This window comes from Eublepharis macularius, chromosome 14 (assembly GCF_028583425.1).
Source record: "Eublepharis macularius isolate TG4126 chromosome 14, MPM_Emac_v1.0, whole genome shotgun sequence".
Classification (NCBI taxonomy): domain Eukaryota; kingdom Metazoa; phylum Chordata; class Lepidosauria; order Squamata; family Eublepharidae; genus Eublepharis; species Eublepharis macularius.
Genome location: NC_072803.1, coordinates 62,524,874 through 62,547,136, shown reverse-complemented (window position 1 = coordinate 62,547,136; position 22,263 = coordinate 62,524,874).

Below are 22,263 nucleotides of genomic sequence, written 5' to 3'. Positions count from 1 at the left end.
TTAGTGGACTCCTCGCACCTCGGACATTTGGCAGCGAGCTGTCAGAATTGTGTGGCATAGTCTCTAGCCGACATGCTGCCTTGCCTAATTGCTTGCAACTCCGTTCTAGCCCGAGTTTCCTCCAAGGGATCTTCATATTGCGCCCGAATAGCATCCACTAACCCTTGGAGAGTTTCTAACTCGGGGGCCCCCACATTATATAGTCCCACGTACCAGTCCGCAGCTTTACCTTGGAGACGCGATCCCAGATGCTCTATCTGGCTGGCTTCGCTTCCAAACAGGTGTCCCCAACGATTAAAAAATTGCACCACTTGTACCAGGAAAAATCCCAATTTGGAAGGGTCTCCATCAAAAGTAGCGTCCAGTTTGACCCATCCCATGGGTAAATCCTGTCTGGGGGTTTGGTCTGGCATGGGATAAACGTCCATTGGCCCCAGTTGCAGCGGTGGCTGGCGCGGGTGGGAATACGGTTGAGGTTGGGGAACCGGTTGCCTTGGCGTTGGCTGCGGGTGCAGAGGTTGTAGGGGCGGAGGGGCCACTGGCCCCGTTAGCGGTATCGACCCCGGAGATGGCAGGGGTCCCCTCGGTGTCGGCTGGTGCGGCGTCGGTCGGGTTGGCGCTGGTCGGGTGGGGCGAGGTCCCCTCGGCGAGGTCTGCGTTCCTTGAACCACCCGCGGCGTAATTGGTTGACTTGCTTGGGTTGTCGGTGGGTAAATTATAGGGGAAATCGGCCCACGTGGTTGGGCCGGCAAAGTTCCTGGAACCACCGTCGGTGTGTTGGGCTGACTCGCTTGGGTGGTTGGTGGAGGAATTATAGGGGAAGCCGGTCTGCGTGGTGGTTCTTCCTCCTCCTCCGTGTCCTCGCTGCTGCTGGTATCCGTGGTTGCAGGCTGGTCTGGGTACCGGTCCCCCGGACACGGTTCACCACCTTCTCCCATCAGGAGGGATCCCCCTCCAGTGGCCCCAATCACCTCACCCGTTTCCGACAGTTGCTGTGGCCATATCTGGTCTTGCAAGTTAGCCAGACTCTGGCTAATGCCAGACAGGCCCGTTGGCGGGGCCCTGTCTCTGTCTCCCGCCACTAGAACTGAAAGCAGATGTACAGCATTGGCTAGACTCTCTTCCATATTCTGTAGTCTGTTCTCCAACCTCTGTACTCTGTCTGTGGACTGCTGCGGATCCCCCGTATCCCCAGTAGTTGGAGGGGTTGTCGGGTGGTCCGTGCTCAGCGTCTGTTGCCACAGCAGGGGTGCTTCCACCCCTTGTTCCTCCTGCGACCGCGCAGCAAGTACACCTTTGGTTAATCCAGTGATTGCTGAAATCCCAGAATCAATGGCAATGGTTCTGCTCTGGAGCTGTGCCCATTGATGCTCTCCAACATCTGGTTCCCCCGCTCTCGGGGTGACTTCGGCATAGTCCCAGCTCAGAGCACTTCGCTGGGAAGTATCCCCTTCCGTTCGCTCGGCCGTCCGGTTCCAGAACAGCCATGGACGGCCCTCAGCTTGCTCCGGTATAGATCCCAGGCTACGCCGGCTATCCAACTGTATTTGGGTAAACATCGCGCTGATCCTCCGCTCCCTCGTCTCTCTGGGCCGGGCGCCCCACTGCGTCGGGGTCGGCACGCTGAACAATGGAACGGCTGATGCGCTGGGCCTCGTTCTCTCTGTACTGGGAGCAAGGGTAAAAATGGTTGTAACCGTGGATCCTTGTCTCCTTGGCACAACTTGAGAAGATTCCGAGCCTCGAGGACCGGGAGAGACATACGGGTCGAACAAAGGGTCCCGGGGTGGGACAGCTTTGGAGTCCGTTTGATCCGGTTGAGGCATTGGAAAGATGATTGGTAACAAAATGTCAGAACTGTGGCTAGATAAAATCCTTACTCCACTCTGCCTTCTGCAATTAGACAAAAGTCCATTGTTTCCAAAAAGCATTTAATGAAGAAAAAGATTATTATAGTCCACTGGCCTGAATGCAATATCCAGGTTGGTACATATGCATTGTTACCAATGCCAGGCAAAGCAAGAGATACATATTAAATATCATAGCTGACCCATCCTCCCCCCACAGTTCTCAAAATATTCCCTTTGAAGCTGCAAAAGCGAAAGCTTCCCCAAGGCCGGTTCTTGGTGGAACGTCGGTAGCCAAAACAATGCTGGTCTGTGAGATAGCTGCCTGGGAACCTCTGCACCTGGGGAAGAAAGCACTGAACACTGAAAGGATTAAATATGGAGTCGGTTAAGCATAAGTATACAAAAGAGCATTCTGATCCTGACAGTGTGAAGCCCAGGCAGGGAACAGGAGCAGAGCAGGTGGCAATGCCCTCCCCGTGCCTTAACCCGGCTGGTATTAGGTTCAGAGCAGGTGGCAATGCCCATCCCACTCCTTCACCAGCTGGGATCAGTGACAGAGGAGTAAGGAATGCTTGCCTACCCACTCTCCCCTTTCTAGAGCCCGTTGTATTTTTTCCCACAACGGGCTTTGTTTCTAGTAGAAACATAAGATTGAATTAAAGTTCCCAGGTTTTTTTTTAACCTTGCTCTGCTCCTGAGTCTTGAAATGCTGCCTGAACTGCTTAGCAGGGAAAGCTTTTCTTCCTATTGTATCTGCACGCTAGGAAAAACTTCATCTGTTTCATTTCTGCATATTGAGCTGCTGTTAAAGACATAGGAGCCCTTCCAGAATCAAAGCTGGCAACCTTGGACCAATTTCCCCCCCCCAGTTTCCCTGATGACTAGGGCCACAAAGCAGAGATCTGGGGGGAGCACATCTGATGGCAGCAGTTTCACAGTTAGTATGCAGTAGATTAAGTGCAACATTCGTCGAGTGAAGTTTGGGAGCTGCCGTGCGCATGGCAATGACTTGCAAATTATATTAAGCGCATGCAAATGAAATAAGCGAATTAGCCGCAGCTTTCCAGCCAAGCTATCCTTTAGTGATGAGGAACAAGCAGCTCAGCCCCAAGATAAAACGGGGCCTTTATCAAAACTGAAGAATGGAAGCACTTTTTTGCTCTGTCAAGGAAGACTTGGCAATCTTTCATTGAAGCCGGTGTGACTGGTTCATATTTCCTCATTGCAGACTACTGGTAGGAAGATACTTTTCTGATGTGGGCAATTTACCTGCAAGTGAGTGAGAGAGAAAATGAGCAATTTTACAGTTGCAAATACAGCTAGCAGGGAAGCCAAGCATGATTTCTGCAGCTTACTGGAAGTGTCATCTTCCAAAGGTGGGCCATTTGCTCTGGGGGCACCGATGCTGGCTGGCTGTGGCGTGTCTGCTTAGCCAAGCTGCACTGGTACATTTGTAAACAAGCAGGCAGTGCAAAAAGGCACCCAAAGGCCCTGCCGTTCTGTGATCTTAGCAGTGGAGGGCGGCAGCTGCAGGACCACTCCAGCCCCCCCCTTCCCAATAACGTGAGAAGCCCTCCTCCACACAAGCGGCACCTGGCTGTGACTCCTCCCCAAATCAGCATTAACCTGGTTTCCAGAGAGCTGATTGCGGGGGGGGGGGGGACCAAGTCCAGGTTGGAAAATTCCTGGAGATTTGGAGGTGGAGCTTGGAGAGGGTGGAGTTTGGGGAGGGACCTCAGTGGGGTATAATGCTATTATACCCCATATAAAGAAGTTCACCCTTCATAGCAGCCATTTTCTCCAGGGGAACTGATCTCTGTTGCCTGGAGATCAGTTGTAAATCCAGGAGATCTCCAGCTACCACCTGGAGGCTGGCAACCCTAGTGTTGGGAAAAACCTTTTCACGGTCAGAGTAGTTCAGAAGTGGAATCAGCTGCCTAGGGCAGTGGTGAGCTCCCCCTCACTGGCAGTTTTCAAGAAGAGGCTGGATGAATCTTTGTCAGGGATGCTTTAGGCTGATCCTGCACTGGGCAGGGGGTTGGACTAGATGGTCTGTATGGCCCCCTTCCAACTCTGTGATTCTGTGGATAGCGTGACCTCCGCTGCCCAGATGCAAGGCTTTCCCTTTTGCTTGGTGCTGTGGTAGGGCTGCCAGCCTCCAGGTGGTGGCTGGAGATCTCCCAGAATTACAACTGATCTCCAGGTGGCAGAAATCAGTTCCCCTGGAGAAAATGGCGGCTTTGGAGGGTGGACTCTATGACATTATGTCATTCTGAGGCCCCTCCCCCCAAACCCCACCCTCTCCAGGCTCCACCTCCTAAATCTCCAGGAATTTTCCAACCTGGACATGGCAACCCTATGCTGCGGGAAGATGGGCCGCTGCAGCAACCGAGGCCAAGCCCAGAACTTACTACAGTTTAAGCCGCGGGGATGAGCCAGTCTTCTTCCGCCCTTCAAAAAAGAGAAACAGGAGTGAGTGCGGCTTTAATAAAATGATTTACCGTTGGTACATGACACCAAAGAAGATTGCGCTAGGGAATTTGAATACTTCTAATAAATGCTGGAAATGTAAGAAGCATGAGGGCTCCCTCTACCATATGTGGTGGACGTGTGAGGTAGCTAGGCAGTACTGGGGGGAAATAATAAGAGAAATGAGTGAGATTTTACAATTTCAAATTAATAAGAACCCAGAACTCCTGCTACTAAACTTGGGAATGGAGGGAATTCCAGCCCATCATAGGACGTTGATATTTTACATGACGGCAGCAGCTAGACTTTTGTATGCGCAAAAATGGAAAATACAAGAAGTGCCAACTATTGAAGATTGGATCCACAAATTGCTGTATATGGCAGAAATGGACAAAATGACAAGAAAATTGAGAAACCTGGACCCAGGACAGTTTAACACAGACTGGGAGAAGCTGAAACAATATTTGGAGAAGAAATGGGAGGTGGGAGGAGAACTGTGGCAGTTTGAGAACTATTGAAGTACAATAAAATGTAGAGGGGGGTGACTTTACCGGGGAGGAGAAGAGGTAAAAGAGAATTTCTAAGTAGTTATGATATTAGATTGATATATATAGAATAATAAATAGAATATTGATAGAAAACAATTAATCATAAGGGTTAACTATAAGGATTGACTAACTAATAATATTTTCTTTTTGATTCCGTACAATGTACCAAACTGAATATGTTTATCTGAAGCTGTATATGAGTCAAATTGATTGATATCATATATAGACTTATGATTGAAGGGGAATAGAAATACTAATGTAAACAAATATAACTAAAATAGAAAGAAGAAGATAGAATGAATAATATATAGAGTATAAGTTAAACTGGCTGATTTATATGAATGTATGGTTTACATAGCCTATGATATATAGAAATATTTGAAAGTGGAATAATGAAAAATGGGATAAATTGTTTATCCATTATGGAAAAAGGGACTCATAGTCAGGGTACAGAGTATTAAAAATAGTTAAAGAAGTATTGCTTAGAATAAAGGGAGAATATACATTTGTTAGATAGAGGAATATATAAAGAGTAAGGGAAAAGGGACAAAGGGTTGGAAAACTGTTGGAAGTCAACAAAAAGGGGGGGAAAGGGAGGGGGTTAGAAATTGGGAAATGGGAAAATTGACTGTAATGTGTAAACATTTGATCCTAACCCAATAAAAAATTTTTCCAAAAAAAAAAAAAAAAGGAGTGAGTGCGGCTTTGAATTTATTTTTTCTTTTCAAGGGTGGGGAGAGATTTTGCTGTAGTGAGTTTGTGTTCTTCTACATTTGGATTCTGGATTTGGACAGGAGCTGAGCATCACATAAAGTCTGCCTTTCAGCAGATGGAAATCCTATATGAGGCTAGAGATTCAGTGTGCTAAAACAGGGTGGGGGGAACAAACCTGTTGGGCAGCATGCAAAAGGAGAAAGAAGGGGCTTCAGAGGAGGACCGTTTCCAATCCAGTGTTACAGGCCCGTGCTGCTAGTGTAAAGGTGGCCAGAGGGGAAGAAGAACGACGGCGCTTCTGAACTGCCTTTGTGGTGTTGAAGAGAGGGTTTGGGCAAGAGCAGCTCGTCTTGCAGATGGTACAAGCAGGGCTTTTTTTCAGCAGGAACGCAGTGGAACGGAGTTCCGGAACCTCTTGAAAATGGTCACATGGCTGGTGGCCCCGCCCCCTGATCTCCAGACAGAGGGGAGTTGAGATTGCCCTCCATGTGCAATCTCAACTCCCCTCTGTCTGGAGATCAGGGGGTGGGGCCACCAGCCATGTGACCATTTTCTCCGAGGGCAACCCAATTCCACCACCTCTTTTCCCAGGAAAAAAGCCCTGGGTACAAGACCCCCATCCTCCGCCATGCCGAGGGTCATCTCATCAACAGCAAACACCTAAGTGTGTTCGTTAGGGTTGCCAGATCCCTCAAGTCTCCCAGCGGGAGACTGCGACGCTGGCTCCTACCTCCTTGGCGCTTTTCTTGTTGCAACTGCGCGTGCGCCTTGCGCGTGCGTACACGCTCCCAGTGTGCATGATGATGTCACTTCCAGGAGTGACGTCATCACGCAGGGATGACATGTCACGTGCGCCAGGGAGGGCAGAGAGAGCGGGCAGCTCTCTCTCTCTCTCGCCGCCGCCGTGCCCTTTGTCCCTGCTGGCGTGGGCAGCACAGGGGCAGCGGTGGCAGGAGAGCAAGCTGCGGTGGCCACGGCCTGCTCTCTCGCTGTGGCTGCAGCTGCCCCTGTGCAGCCAGCGCTGGCAGGGACAAGGGGTGTGGCAGCGGTGACAGCGAGAGAGAGAGCAGACCATGGCCACCGCAGCTCGCTCTCTCGCTGCCGCCACCGTTGCTCCCCTTGTCCCTGCCAGCGCTGGCTGCAGAGGGGTGGCGGTGGCTGCAGTGAGAGAGCGGGCCGTGGCAGCTGCAGCGGCGGCAGTGAGAGTGGCGTGCTCTTGCAACTGCTGCCTGCTTTCTCTCTGCCGCTGCCTGCTTTTGTGGCACGGGAGCATGCCCTGTACCCCGGGGAGGAAGCGCCCCAGGGAGTGCACCCCATCCCCGCTGGCCAGGTAAGTGGGCACAGGGGAGGAAGGGTGGGATCGGGATATCCCCCGCCCCGAGCGGGGGATGGGAACCCTAGTGTTCATTGCCCTCTCAGGGAGAAATGAAACGACTCTTCTTTTGCCGTGAGCCAGCAGAGTCAGATGTTGATGTGCAGTACCGTAAACGCAGGCAACCCTCCTGTCCAGCGAGGATTTCTGCTGCATGTTGCTTGGTCATCTCTTCATTACTTCACTTTTCTGCTATGCAGTCTTATTGGTGGCAAATTTTAGAGTTTACTCTTTCCCAAGTCTTCCCTCCATTTTCCATGCTGTGAGCTGGTTATGGGTTTTCACCCTTTATCTCTCCGCAAATTTCATCTTTCTCACTGGTGAGCTGCCACGAAGGGGACAATATTTGATCCAGCAGGGCCGTATGTCAGAGGCCCTGGCCGCCCCCTCTGCAGCATCAACAGGCCAGAAAAGTGTAGAGCCCTTTGGGAACGCCCAAGAGCTGCTGTGGAGTCCAGTCCCCCTATCAGAACCACAACACATCCCGCTCTGCAACACATTGTGGAAATCCCCCCCCCTATACACACACACACCTTTGCCTGTTCCTGCAGATTCGGATTCCTACCCTGGCTGAGGGCCAAGCTACAAGTGACTAATGACACTTGAACGGCAAGTGGAGAGCAAGTGGAGGGCAAGTGAACAGGGAGGAATACACTTGCCGTTCAAGTGTCATTCCTCACTTGTAGTTTGTCCCTGAGTCTACAGTTCTCTTTCTTGATGGTACAGCGCCTGGGGCTGTCCTTTGAAGGGGAGGTTAAACCTTTCCCCAGGGCATCCATTTGTTTTGGTCCCACTGGGAAATGCTGGTGTGTAGCCACAATTTTCTCCAGTGGAGGAGCTGTTTTTTGGTGGGAGTGCAGGGTAAAGGGCAAAGGTTAAAAAGCCCCTCCCTCTGCTCCCTCCCTGATCCTAATCAGCTACAGTTTGTACTTTTTAAAAAGCTGGTCTGAAGAACTCTGATGGACCTAACAGATTCTGCCAGACCAACCTGGTTTCCTTCTTTGATCGAGTGACCAGCTTACTGGATCGGGGAAACTCTGTTGACGTGATTTATCTGGATTTCAGTAAAGCTTTTGATAAGGTCCCCCATGACATTCTCATGGGCAAACTGGAAGACTGTGGACTGGACTATAGGACAGTTCGGTGGATAGGGAACTGGTTAGAGGACCGCACTCAAAGAGTGGTGGTCAACGGCGTTTCATCAGATTGGAGGGAGGTGTCCAGTGGGGTGCCGCAGGGCTCGGTTTTGGGCCCGGTACTTTTCAATATTTTTATCAATGATGTGGATGAAGGAGTGGAAGGGCTGCTCATTAAATTAGCTGATGATACCAAATTGGGAGGAGTAGCATGTCAGGATCTGTCTTATTCCGGATCTCATCTTCAGAGTTCTTCACCTGAATGTGGTTTCTTTCTTATGTATCATGCCTAGAGTTTGCTATGTTAAACAGTATGCCTGTCTAGTCTATTTCCTTTCCCATATCTAGATGCTGAACAATAGTTACGCCATGTTAATGTGTTAGTTGTCAGCCTTTCCCTCCTTCCAGGTTGAAGGCCAGATGGCTCCTTCCATGGGAGAGAATGCAAGTTTATCTTATGTCTGCAGCTCCGACCTTGAGACTTCTGCTTCCTCATCTCCGAACGCTCAGCACTGGGAACTCTGAGGGGAGGAGGATGGGAACCAAGGGGTTGGAGTGTAATTGCTTTCATCAGGTACCTCATTCCTAGCAAAGTCTGTGATCAGCTAGGACTGTCTTAAGTTCTGGAATGTGGACCCAGAGCCTGTATGCTGTCTTTCCAAATAAACCTTTTGAAATCAAGAGACTCTGTCGTCTTGTAGAAGGGAGGAGGGCAGTAGCTGGCCGACTGGAATGCCACAGTCTGACATAGCAAACACCCAATAAGATAGAATTAAAATTCAACAAGACCTGAATACTCTGGAGAAGTGGGCAGCTGTGAATAGGATGCAATTCAACAAAGACAAGTGCACAGTATTACATCTGGGCCACAAAAATGGGAAGCACAAATACTGGATGGGGGATACACTTCTGGGCAGTAGTGTATGTGAAAGAGATCTTGGAGTAAGAGTGGACTGTAAACTGAATATGAGCAGTCAGTGTGATGCGGTGGCAAAAAAGGCTAATTCAATCTTGGGTTGTATCAAAGGGGCCATAGCGTCGAAATCACAGGAGGTCATAGCCCCTCTCTATACTGCCTTGGTCAGGCCACACCTTGAGTATTGTGTGCAGTTCTGGAGGCCTCACTTCAAAAAGGATGTGGGCAAAATCGAGAGGGTGCAGAGGAGAGCGACGAGGATGATCAGGGGTCTGGAGACTGAGCCCTACGAGGAAAGGCTGAGGGCCTTGGGAATGTTTCGTTTGGAGAAGAGGAGCTTGAGGGGGGACATGATTGCTCTCTTTAAATATTTGAAAGGCTGTCATTTGGAGGAGGGCAAGGAGCTGTTCCAGTTGGCAGCAGAGGACAGGACTCGAAGTAATGGGCTTAAATTACATGCTGGATATTAGGAAAAACTTTTTCACTGTCAGAGTAGTTCAAAAGTGGAATCAGCTGCCTAGGGAGGTGGTGAGCTCCCCTTCACTGGCAGTTTTCAAGAAGAGGCTGGATGAATATTTGTCAGGGATGCTTTAGGCTGATCCTGCACTGGACTAGAAGGTCTGTATGGCCCCTTCCAATTCTATGATTCTATGACTAAACTGATGCCTGGGCTGTACTGTTTCAGAACACGGATTGGGGGGGGCACTTACACAACAAAATGCTCTCCCATCCTCCCCCACAGAAAACCTGAGGTACGGGGTCAAACTTAAGCTTTCTTCCTGGCCTGCTAGCTCTCTGTGTGCAAGGATTTTTTCCCTTTAAGGAACATTCCACCCTGGAAGCCAGGCCAGCTCAGCCCAGGCTGAGCACCTGTCTCACATCTTGCCACTCTGGTCCTCTCCTCAGCACCCTTCTCCACACACGACCTGCCACCTGCTTTCCAGTCTGGCTCCCTCCCTGCTGCACGCCAGTGCTCGTGCTCTACCCTTCAGAAGGTGCCCCCACCCTGCTAGAACAGGGTATTGGGTGTTCACATCCACAGCTCAATTGCAGACCACAGCTTTTAGGATCTGTATGGAATCTGATCTCCCACCTCAGGGACTGGAGGTGGTTGCACAAAGTATTGTAGGATCCCTTCTAGGCCTGCCATTCAATACCTCCATATAAGTGCTGACGTGCATCAGCCGGAGAAATGGAGAAAGCATCTGCCGGAACCAGAGGAAGGCCGGAAGCCCTAGTTGCAGGACTCCTGGCCTGCTTATCATCAGCGCTTCTTAAATCTCAGTGGGCTAATGATGTGTGCATTATTGATCAGGGCTTGTTCGGGGAACCATCTCCCTCCTTCCCCCTCTCCCCTTTACTGATTTTTCCATCTCTCTCCGACGCAGTGCGCCTTTTAATCCATCCAGGTCACCGCTTCCTCCAGTTGGGCCAGCCACAGGGTCATTGCTAACGATATGCTAATGAGGACAGGCCAATCAATTCCCCCCTTAATCAGGCAATCAATCAACACTGCAGGTGTTTCTGATCTCAGCCCAGAAGGGAATGGAGCGGTGCTTTAATGCACAAGCCATTCTTTTGAACCCCTGGCAGTTGTCAGCTGAGCACATGGAGGCAGCCTGGGGAAAAAGAGGCAAGAGGAGGGCCTTGGCTCCTGCAGCTCTTTCAAAGCTTGTCTCGGGAGACTGCTGCAGCTGAGCCCTTCAGTCTTTCTGGCCATGATCCTGATGATAAGGACCAGGTGAGGCTCTCACAGATCCTGCAAGGGCAACCTGGCCGTAGATGGAACTGCTCCCAAGGGTCCTTCTGTGGTTCCCTGCGAGGCCCAGGAAGGCTTTGTGCTGGAGCCGTTTCTCAAAGGTAACGTCAGAAGGGCACTTGTAGAAAGGTTGAGGGGGTGGCTGGCTGAGACAGAAGGGCTGGTGAAACTGGGCTGGAGCCAGTAACTTCTTTCCCCTAAGCCAGGAGCCACTGGAGCCACTGGAGCCAACCCAGTGTGTGTGGAGCAGAAAGAGTGAAAGAGAATCTGGAAAGAAGGAACCGGCATGGAGAGTGTTTAGAAGCTGGGATTAAGACCTCGAGGTGGATGCCAACAGTACCCGTGGACCTGGGCAAAGAGGAGACAGCAACTCCACTAGTGACTCCAATAGGGTTGCCAGCTCCAAGTTGGGAAATTCCTGGAGATCTAGGGGGTGAAACCTGGAGAAACCTGGAGAAAGTGGGGTTTGGGGAGGGAAAGGAGCTTGGCATGGCATAATTCCATAGAGTCCACCCTCCAAAGTAGCCATTTTCTCCAGGTGAACTGGTCTCTGTGGCCTGGAGACCAGTTGTAATTCCGGGAGATCTCCAGCCACTACCTGGAGGCTGGCAACCCTAGACTCCAAGCATCAACCAGACTGGCAGCTGCAGACCTCTTATGTCCTTGCTGCTCCTCTGTTTGCAGGGAAGACTGCTCCTGCTTGCAAGGGTGCCTCTTGGGCTTAATGGCTACACTGGATAGAGGCCAGGAGGGCGCCCAGGGCTTCAGGAGGCCCGCCAGCCATGGCACCTCCCGCCCTTTCCTCCCTCCATGCTTGCCTTCTCCGGGGCATCCTTCCTGAGTGGGCGACAGGATTGAGGAGTGAACTTTTGCGGGCAGTTGTGACTGCTTCATCTCCCGCAGCATCATTAGATCTGTGATGCAGTCCTCTAAAGAGTTATTCCATTGAAATCCATGGGCTCAGACTGGAGTAACTCTGCCTAGGATTGCACAGTTGGAAGTCTCTCTCCACTGAGTGATGTGCCCTCATTGTTACACTTTCAGTCGGCAGCAGATAACACCCACCCCCCATTTTCCTTGTCAGGGATGCCAGCCTCCAGGTGGGACCTGGAGGAACCACAGGCTGTGAAACCGCAGCCCAGGATCTCTTTGGCTCTTGCTTTTCAGCTCATGCGATGAATTTGCGTCAATGACTGCACAAGAATTGCAATTGTAAAAAATGGTTGTGCCTGATGTCGTTCATTTCTGTATTTTCAAATAGAAAACATCCATGTACGTATGCATTTGTTGATTGTGTATGCAGATCTCTTGACTAAAATAAACATTGTACTGTTATTATTTTTGTTTCTTGTTATTTACATATTTACCCTTTTACCAAAGTAACTACTTATGAAAGTATACAGGGGTGCAATTCTATATTCTTGCCTCTGGTGCGAAATTAGCTATTTATAGCTCTGAAGCAGACAAACATCAAGGCAGAGATATCAGATATTATTATAAAGAGAGCTTGACAGGCTCTAGCCAAAGAGTTTCAGCCAAAGCAGAGAAAATCTCCCCTTTCTCACAGACTTCTCTATCCCACAAATCAGGTTTCCTTGTTACACCACAGTTTGCTTCATTCCCAGCTGCCTTTTGACTCCTCGGTCCTTGATACTGACTGTAATAATCTCGCACTATGTAACCCACCTTGAGTCTCTGTGAGAAAGGCGGACCATGCGATGTCGCGCAAAACTCGCGCGAGAAAATGCGATATTTCGCGTTTTCCCCACAAGATGGCGCAACGTTCCGGAGCCAGGTAAGCCGTCTGGAAATGGCCCATAAGTGGCATAAATAAAATAATAAATAGTAATGTGTCTAAGAACACTAGTTTGACCTGGGAAAGCCTTATCGATCTGCTCAGCTACTCCTGGATTCTGAGATTCCCACTGAGTACCAGGCTTTCAGTAATTTCAGGTCACTAATTTCAAGACAAAAGTCTGGTTGGCAAGACCATTTGATGCTGTGATGGGTAATACTGCTATTAAATATAGATCTATAAATGACAAAACCCACCAGTTGTTCTCCTACTTGGCCACTAGGTGGAACTACTTCACTCTAATCTGGATCTTAAGACTCGCATTAAAACTTTGGGGCCTGTTTTGTTTTTAGCTTGTGAGTGAATTTGGCCCTTGTCAACCCATGCCTTACACTCAGTTGGGGGCCAGCACCTCAAGTTGTGGACAGTGCGCACAGGCCCCTCTCAATATGCCTGCTTCTCAGTCCTGCTGCCATAACACAGACTGAAGGCTACAATAGCGCATGCTCAGAGTTTGCCTTCTTTGTTATGAAATCAGCACAAGCAAGCTTTTAAAGTTCCCCACTTCCTGTAAATGCTGCATTTAAATCTCCAAGCCCCTTGCCCAATGATTAGCTCATTTTAGTCGTTTGTAGGTAGATCAACGCTGCTGCACCCCAGTTCCATGTGCGTTCCTTGCTGTTCCTGGTGCTGATTGCTGGAGTGGGCAGAAAATGGGTCCTGGGTGAATACTGGCAAGGACCATGTCAGGAGGATGACTCACTTTCTGTAAGCATGCTATAGGGCTGCAATAGAGACCTGTGTAGCTGGTCTGTTAATACCCCATGGCCTTTCCTAGTAACAGACTCATTCTGTTGCTATGGAGTGACGCCGGCATTGCTTCCACTAATCCTTCCTTGCATGGATGCAGCATTTTATTTTCTGGGTCTTTACTTAGAAATGTAGATGGCTGGATGGGAGGTTAAAACAAGCAGCTATTCTGGATCATTTAAATTATCCACATGAATTCCTTCCACATGTCCTGTACTCAAGTGGACTTTGCCTACTTCATAAGCACATTTTAAAAAATGAGGAAAGACTCCTTCCTCAAAGCTTGCACATTACGATTGAATTTGCGCATATCATAGAGACACGCCACCATATACAACAACACGCTACACAACAAATACAACTTCAGCTATATTAGCTTGCAATTTCTCAGTAAAGGGAGGGAAAAAACCACAGGCACACACACAGGCACACACATAGAGACTATTTAAAAGCAAAGCATACTTCACAAAAACTGCTCTTTTAATCTTTCAAAGTATTATTTATTATTTATTTTATTTATTAGCTGCCTTTCTACTTTATAGCAATTGGCGCAGCTGTAAAAACAACAATAATAAAAATACCCCCAAAATCTGCAATCCAAATCTGACCCCATTGATATTGACTACACTGGAGACGGAAGTTGGAATCCTGTTTACTGGGAAAAACTAATTATTGGCTGGAAGAAGACTGTTCTCGAAACGAGCCTAAGGAGACGGGGACGGTGAAGCTCGTAGCCATCAGGGTGGAAATGCCGCCTCTGCTCTTCGCCTGCGGGAGAACAGGCGGCTTCCATTAACTACAGATTGAAAGATTTGTGTGTGCTCCGCGATAGGCACCTTGGATACCAAAGGAATAGGAAAATATATGACATTTTGGTGCATGGGACTTTGCTATTGGACTGGACTATTCTGGTTATTACACTGAGACATAAAACTGGTTATTGTAAACAGTTGTTTGATTGCAACCTTTTTGTGTGCCTGCTTGAGCTTTGGCTCTCTCCTCTGGGTACTGTTGCCAAGGACAAACGGCTCCCAGCTCTCCTCCAACCTTGCAAGACTTGCCAGCCCCACTCAGGCTCCGCTACCTACATGAATGGCCGTGCAGCGTCTTGGGGGGAAGCGTGGGGCTCCCCAAAGAGCAGCGCCTGGCACAGTCATCCCACTTCACCATCTTCTATCAAACAGCTCCGGCAGCACTCGAGATTGGGCAGTTTGGGAAACATGGAGAGGAGACAGGGGAGATAACGGGATCCTTAAAGGAAGACTGCAGCCACGCAGCTTGGAACGATGCCATCCCCAGAGAATGTCCTCAGCCATGGATTATCAACAACCATCCCGCCATGTGGGGAATATGGGGAAAGTTTCCCACTTGGGCAGTCTGTCTTCATTGCATCCACAAATAACAATGCTATGACTCCATCAAGGTAAAAGCAAGAAATTTCCACACATTTCCTTAGAAATTAAAATACATAATAGTAATTTAAAATATCTAATAATAAAACCCTAATAGTACACCCTACAATCCAATGGCGTCATGACCCAGAGCGGAGCAACTGGTGTGAGGCTCAACTGTGCTCACATCAACCTGCTCCCTCAGATCTTTGTCTTTACGGCAGCAGCAACACGCCTTGCTGTTTGGAAAGTAATGCATTTATCCCTTTCTGCCAATAGTAATACTAGTTTATCCTGATCGGACCTTCCTGGGAAATAAGATATAACGGACCACAGAAATCTTTTGAGCTCGGTCTCACATCTCAGACACTAGAATGTGACATGTGACAAACGCTCAATGGGCCTATACTCACAAGAGCAGACTCTTTCACTATATGGAATCTCATTTTACCGTTTGTTAAAAAAAAACCCATGCTTTACCATACCTAGGAATGGGTGGCAGAAAAAAATGACAACACATTTTTAGCAATAGAGATAACCTACCAAACTTTCCTATCATGGGTGCACTGCTTGCCTGGAGTGGCTCTTTGTCAGCTTTGAAAATGCCAACCTCCCTTTCTCCCAAACTTCAGCAGTCCACTGCTCCTGACCTATAAGTCCCCCCAAGGAAAGGGAGGGAGACTACAGGAGCCTGGTCTTCTATGGGGTGTTCCTGGCCCCTTACCTAAATGCCCCACATTCTTTTTTTAAGCACATCTCTAGCCCACTAGTAAAAATTAAAGGCAAGAGGTTCTTTGGAGTAAGTGCCATTCAGAAGAGCCTGTCCAGCACTTGCTGCGTTCTTGCGCATTTCACATTCATTTAAAAAGACAGGCATGCTGGGGCCAGTTTGAATGAATGGGAGGGGCACAGTTTGCATTTTCCACAACATCTTGTGCCAGTCCTGGATCCAGAGCTTGCTGCTAAGGGAATATATGGAACAGGCTTTACAAAAAAATAATCTCTTATTTAATGCAGTTGACAGTTGGAAAATGGAAGCAGCGTTCCGTCCGCATTAGGGAGTCCTCAGCAGTGGCAGTGTTTAGACTTCTCCTCCTTCCTAGCATCTGGATAGCAGAGATGTGCCAATATAGCGATGCAGGGATTCGAGTCTCTTGAATTCTGAGGCTGTGTCAGAGCTATGAAAGCTCTGGGAAGCAGGGAACAGTCCACAAGGTGTGTCCTTGAATCCCTTGCACCGCTCCAGTGGCAGGTTGGGTGCAACTCCACGCTTACATATTTCTGTGCACATGATCATCATTTCTTTAGTATGGTCTTAGCACAAAACAAGAGATATACTTCCCTAAAAATCAGTTAAAAATACGGTACCAATATACATCTGAAGAGCCCCATGGCGCAGAGTGGTAAGCTGCAGTACTGCAGCCCAAGCTCTGCTCACAACCTGAGTTCGATCCTGGCGGAAGCCGAGTTCAAACAGCTGGCTCAAGGTTGACTCAGCCTTCCATCCTTCCGAGGTCAGTAAAATGAGTACCCAGTTTCCTGGGGGTAAAGTGTAGATGACTGTGGAAGGCAATGGCAAACCACCCCATGAGAAAAGTCTGCCAAGAAAACGTCGTGATGCGACGTCCCCCCATGGGTCAGTAATGACTCAGTGCTTGCACCTTTCCCTTTACCTACCAATATACGTACAAAGTTAGGAAATATTATTTACACAAATAATTTAAGATGGATAAGTACAGTAAGTATGGCAAGATTATCTTATAAAATTATGCCAACTAGTTTATATCTCCAGATTAAAAGTAGCTTACTACTAACGTCAGTTCATTATTATCTACAATATGCTGTCAAGCTTTGCAGACGACTGCACATTTTGTGCTGGATGCTGTTACCTGCGCATCTTCTTTCATAAGCAACATCCTAACATGTGCTTGATTTGAGCAGCCTCGAAATCTATTGAGCAGGGAGGATATGTACTTGAAGCGAATCAATGGGTGGAGAGGGCAGTGAAGTAAAACATGTTCTGTTGTTTCTCTCTCTCCAATTCCGCCTGGGCAGAGTCTCTTTTCCAGGGGGATCTTTTTATATCACTCCTCTACTTCTGCTGTAGGGGAAGGCTTTGCTGTCTGGCAAGAGAAAAAGCTCTCCATTGTCTTGGAGCCAAGCTACAAGTGACGCCTGACACAGGTTGGACACTTGTCAGCTTCCCTCAAGTTTTGATGGGAAATGTAGGCATCCTGGTCTTGCAGCTGTAATGGAGAGCCAAGCAGTAAAACCAGGACGCCTACATTTCCCATCAAAACTTGAGGGAAGCTGACAAGTGTCCAACCTGTGTAAGGCGTCACTTGTAGTTTCGCTCATAAATAATTAGCCTGGGTGACGATATATTTGACTTGTGGTGTAGCCAGAAAAGTTGGTGAACTCCCTATGTCAAGCTGCCACTCAGTGTCAAAAACCCTTTGCTTAACCACGGCCATACAGAATCCCAAATATTACACCCGCAATATGTTCTGTGCTTTTTCAAGCGCTCCAGTTGGCAGCAAGATGGAGAACTTGTGCCTGGACTGAACCCAGGGCTTTTTTTCAGCTGGAATGCAGTGGAACGGAGTTCCGGAACCTCTTGAAGATGGTCACATGGCCGGTGGCCCCGCCCCCTGATCTCCAGACAGAGGGGAGTTGAGATTGCCCTACGCGCCGCCAAGCGGCGCGTAGGGAAATCTCAACTCCCCTCTGTCTGGAGATCAGGGGGCGGGGCCACCAGCCATGTGACAATTTTTGCCGAGGGCAACCCACTGAGTTCCACCACCTCTTTTTCCACAAAAAAAGCCCTGACTAAACCACTTCAGACAGCAGATCTCATGATTAAATGTGTGTTATGTGCCGTCAAGTCACCTCCGACCTATGGCGACCCTATGAATGAAAGATCTCCAAAACTTCCTATCATTAATTGACTTGCTCAGATCCTGCAAACTGGAGGACGTGGCTTCTTTGATTGAGTCAAGCCGCCTCGTTTTAGGTCTTCCTCTTTTCCTGCTGCCTTCCACTTTTCCTAGCATTAATGACTTTTCCAGAGAATCTTGTCTTCTCTTGATGTGACCAAAGTACGATAGCCTCAGTTTTGTCATTTTAGCTTTTAGGGAGAATTCAGGCTTGATTTGATCTAGTGCCCATTTATTTGTCTTTTTGGTCCTCCATGGTATCCGCAAAACTCTCCTCCAGCTCCACATTTCAAATGAATCAATTTTCTTCCTGTCAGCTTTCTTCACCGTCCAACTTTCGCATCCATACATAGTAATGGGGAATACCATAATTTGGATAATCTTGATCTTGGTCCCCAGAGAGACATCTTCTCTTTAAGGATCTTTTCTAGCTTCCTCACAGCTGCACTTCCAAGTCTCAATCTTCTGATTTTGTGATCGATGATTGAGCCAAGAAATTGAAAATCTTGAACAACTTCCATTTTAAAATTGTGTAATTCTTCAGTAGTCATTACTTTTGTCTTCTTGATGTTCAACTGTAATCCTGCTTTGGCACTTTCTCCTTTAACCTTCAGTAGTCCTTTCAAGTATTCACTATTTTCTGCCAGTAACATGGTGTCATCTCATATCTCAAACTGTTAATGTTCCTTCCACCAATTTTCACACACTTTCTTCTAGATCTATTCATTCAAAAAATCCCCTGCACATAAATAGCTACCAAGTCACAGACAAGGGTTCTTACCGTTTTTTTCTCTCTGACATGCCAGTTTTCAATGTGCAGTCTCCATTTAGTGCTGAAATGGATTATAGCACATACTTGCACATGCGCACACACATGATCAGTAGTAGTAGATTCCCAAACACAAGTTGACCCACATGCCCCATGCAGGTTGTGCAGTTGTTTGAGCCAGCTGTAATGTCTGGCAGCCCTGGGGTGCATTCCCACAACCAAGGGAAATGGATACCCTGGAAGGAGCGGGAGCATACTTTATATACAGGACTATATTATCTGGGATTTATTTCCCGCAATGGGAATTATAATTTACTCCATTCACAAGAGGTGGTACTGGAGCTGCTTTGCAGATAGGAACTGGGCAGGGATTTTTCTACAATTCTGCACAAGTGTGAGGTCTTGCCAGGTAATTCCCCAAAACACTCCACTGCCTCACTTGGGTGAAGTAGTTAAAATGTTTATTAAGGATTAATACGAGTATAAGGCAGCTCAGACAGTGGAATTGGCCAGAATGCCTAAAGCCCAATCAGTTACAGAGTATGGAGAGAGAAAGTCAGTTAGGCCTGGGAAGATGGGAGGGGGGAGCAGGGAGCGTGGTTTCTCTAAGGTCAAATTCTCAGCTTGGCAGGAACTCAGCATGAAAACATTTCTCCTGTAAGGTAAACCATTCGTCCTGGCACATTAGAAATCAGGCTTCACTCTGCACGTACTCAGAGACCCAACAACAGATGCAGATACAATCAGATCCATGGCAGATATGCAGGGCTTATCTGACAATAAGTGCCAACTTTTGACACTTAGTGCCAGGGCCAGATCGAAGGGGGGGCAGGGGGTAGTCTGCCCCCGGCGCCACACAAGAGGGGGCGCCGGGCACACCTGCCAGCCGCTGGGAGCATGCCGGCAGCTGAGCGGCTGGCCATGCCATTTGCCTGCCCAGCAGGACAGAGAGCGCGCGGCAAGCTGGCCGCCCCCTCAGCCAGGCAGGCGAATGGCACAGAGAGCTGGGAGGCTGCCCGCGCCACTCGCCTGCCTGGCTGAGGGGGCAGCCAGCTTGCCACACGCTCCCTGTCCGGCTGGGCAGGCGAATGGGGCAGGCAGCCTCCCAGCCCTCCGTGCCACTCGCCTGCCCAGCAGGGGGCCCCAGCTTGCCACGCACTCCCTGTCCTGCTGGGCAAGCAAGTGGCACGGAGGGCTGGGAGGCCGCCTGCACCATTTGCCTGCCCAGCAGGACAGGGAGCGCGCAGCAAGCCGGCTGTCCCCTCAGCCAGGCAGGCGAATGGTGTGGGAGGCCTCCCAGCCACCGGCGCTGCCGCCGCTCTGCTGGCAGCACACCTGCCCTGCGTGATGATGTCACAAAGTGACATCATCAAGCAGCACCAGGAGTGTGTGCGCGCGCACTGCGCAAAACCAGACTTGGGTTGTCCCGGGCGCCAGGAACCCTAGATCCAGCCCTGCTTAGTGCAGAATTCATAGGATGGCCAGACACAAAGGAGGACAGCAGCACTTTTGTAGCTGTTATTTTTTTCTGGTCAGTTGCCCCCCCTGCTTACAGCAGGTGCTCTTTCTCTCCCCCTTTCAAGACAGACTGTGACAGTCCCCCCATTACTCTCCTCTTGAGCTCTCTGGGATCCTTTTCCTCTTTGCAGCTGGACACCTCAAACTTACAGAAAAGGGGGGGGGGCTGAAACCTTTAGTATATTTACCAACATGATGCTCCAAAGAGCAACTCTGCATAGAATTGCCTCTATCTTCACTGTTAAAGCAGTGTAAACTCATTTTCTGATGTCAAGATATCGTGTGTTTTCTTACCACATAAACCAGTGGCGGGGTTAGCAGCTGCCATGATGCCAGGAGGACACTAGAGTGGCCAACTGACCAGAAAAAAAAACCTTAGCCTGCTTAAGCGTCTTGATGTCCAGAAATGAATGGCTGAATTTTTTTTTCACACACAGAGATGAGCACCATCTCTTGTTCATGTCTGAACACCAAACTGCAGTTGAGAGCACAGACGCTTGGGAACCACTGCTGGCGATCCTGAGGTCTTGGCAAGCTTTCTTCCTCAGCATGTAATTGTTTGGATCTGCAGAAGCCAACAGGCAAGGCCACCCATAGCAGGCTGTCATCAGACGATAAATAGAGGCTTCCTCCCCTGGTCACACGTCTCCCCTCACCTTTGCCCCCTTTTGTTTGTTAGACCTGTCAGGCCCAATGGTCTGCTTTAATTACACGTCCAAAGGCACCACTAATTCGATAGAAGAGGCCTGGCTTCCCATCATTAGCTGATTTAATTGTAATGAAGGCCAAGTGTTAATCAGGCTGCGCGGAAGGGAATTCCCAGCTTCTCAGCCTTGGCAAAAAGTCTGAGGTGGATATTCCTGGTGGAAATTGATTAAGGGCCTTAGTGCAAGGCAAGCTGAGGAACAGCCTGTCCCAGGCAGTGTATTTGGGGTGCCATGGAAGGAGACCCAGTGGGGAAAAGGCAGGTCTGACCCATGTGGTACCATCTACCGGGAAGTTCTCCAGCACTGACCCCGCTTACACGAAGAGGGCGTTGAGCAAGAGTCTGTGTATCCTCCCATCCTGCTGCTGTTGAAGGCATGGACTTTCTGACAGGAACAAAAATGGCATCTTTGTTTTATGGGGAGGGGAATATTAGTCAGGCTGCCATATTTGCTGCTAGGGCTACCTCCACTAAAGAAAAGACAGAAGGACAACTGACAAGGTCGGTAGAAGGGGAATGAAGGCGAATCATTTGTGCTGAAGCTAGTGAGTTTCCATCGTACTCAAACCAGGCCAGTTTCCAGTTAGGATACACCACTGAGGAGAAAACACAGAAACTACAACTGATGGCTATCAACAACCATTTCACCATACAATTGCCCTTGATGTGAGGTAAAATTGTATTTGAACAGAAAAAATATTTTTCCTCATACCTATACTTGATATGTGGCCAGATCCTCCTCATTACTGTTTGCCAAGATGACATTCTCATCCTGGGATTCACTTTTGGTTGTCTGGGTGAATATGGTCAACTGTTTTCCACATGGCAACTCTCTGTTATGGGATGTGTAAGGTAGTAAGTGAACCTATACTGATGATTGAATTACCCAGAGGTGAACCTTCTCAACCAGAAGCAGCTTTGATGTCCCCTTTTTGCCTTGCCCACACATTGAGTGCAGGAATGGAAAAATGCAGAGTTAAATGTCATCTGCTGTATTGTCCTATATTGCCCTCTTCTGCTTCTCCAGATTTCTGACCAGGTGCCAATATGTGGTAAACTTTCTTCAACAGAATGATAGAGGCAACTGAAGTACGACCATGCTGTGGTAAAGGGCTGTCTTGACTTATCCTCTGCATCATTTTTCCATGTGGGAAAGAGGATTTCACCACATCTCAGAGCCAAGCTACACGTGACGAATGACACTTGCCTGGCAAGTGAACAGACTCACGTGGATTCCTCCCTGTTCACTTGCCATTCACTTGCGCTCCACTTGATCAAGTGAATGGCAAGTGAAGAGGGAGGAATACGCGTGAGTCTGTTCACTTGCCAGGCAAGTGTCATTCCTCACTTGTAGCTTGGCTCTCAGGAGCAGCTATGTGGTCAGTGGTACCCACCCAGATTATCAGTGGACAGGGTGACTGCTGTGATTATTTGCCCCCTGCGTGAATCTTTGGAGTGGGTAAAGCGTTTGTAATAGATAACTTCCAGGTGAATAGAGCGCTCCCTCTTCCTCTCTCTCTCTCTCTCTCTCTCTGTTTGTATTACTTCATTTCTGCTTGGTGAGCATTTCCGGG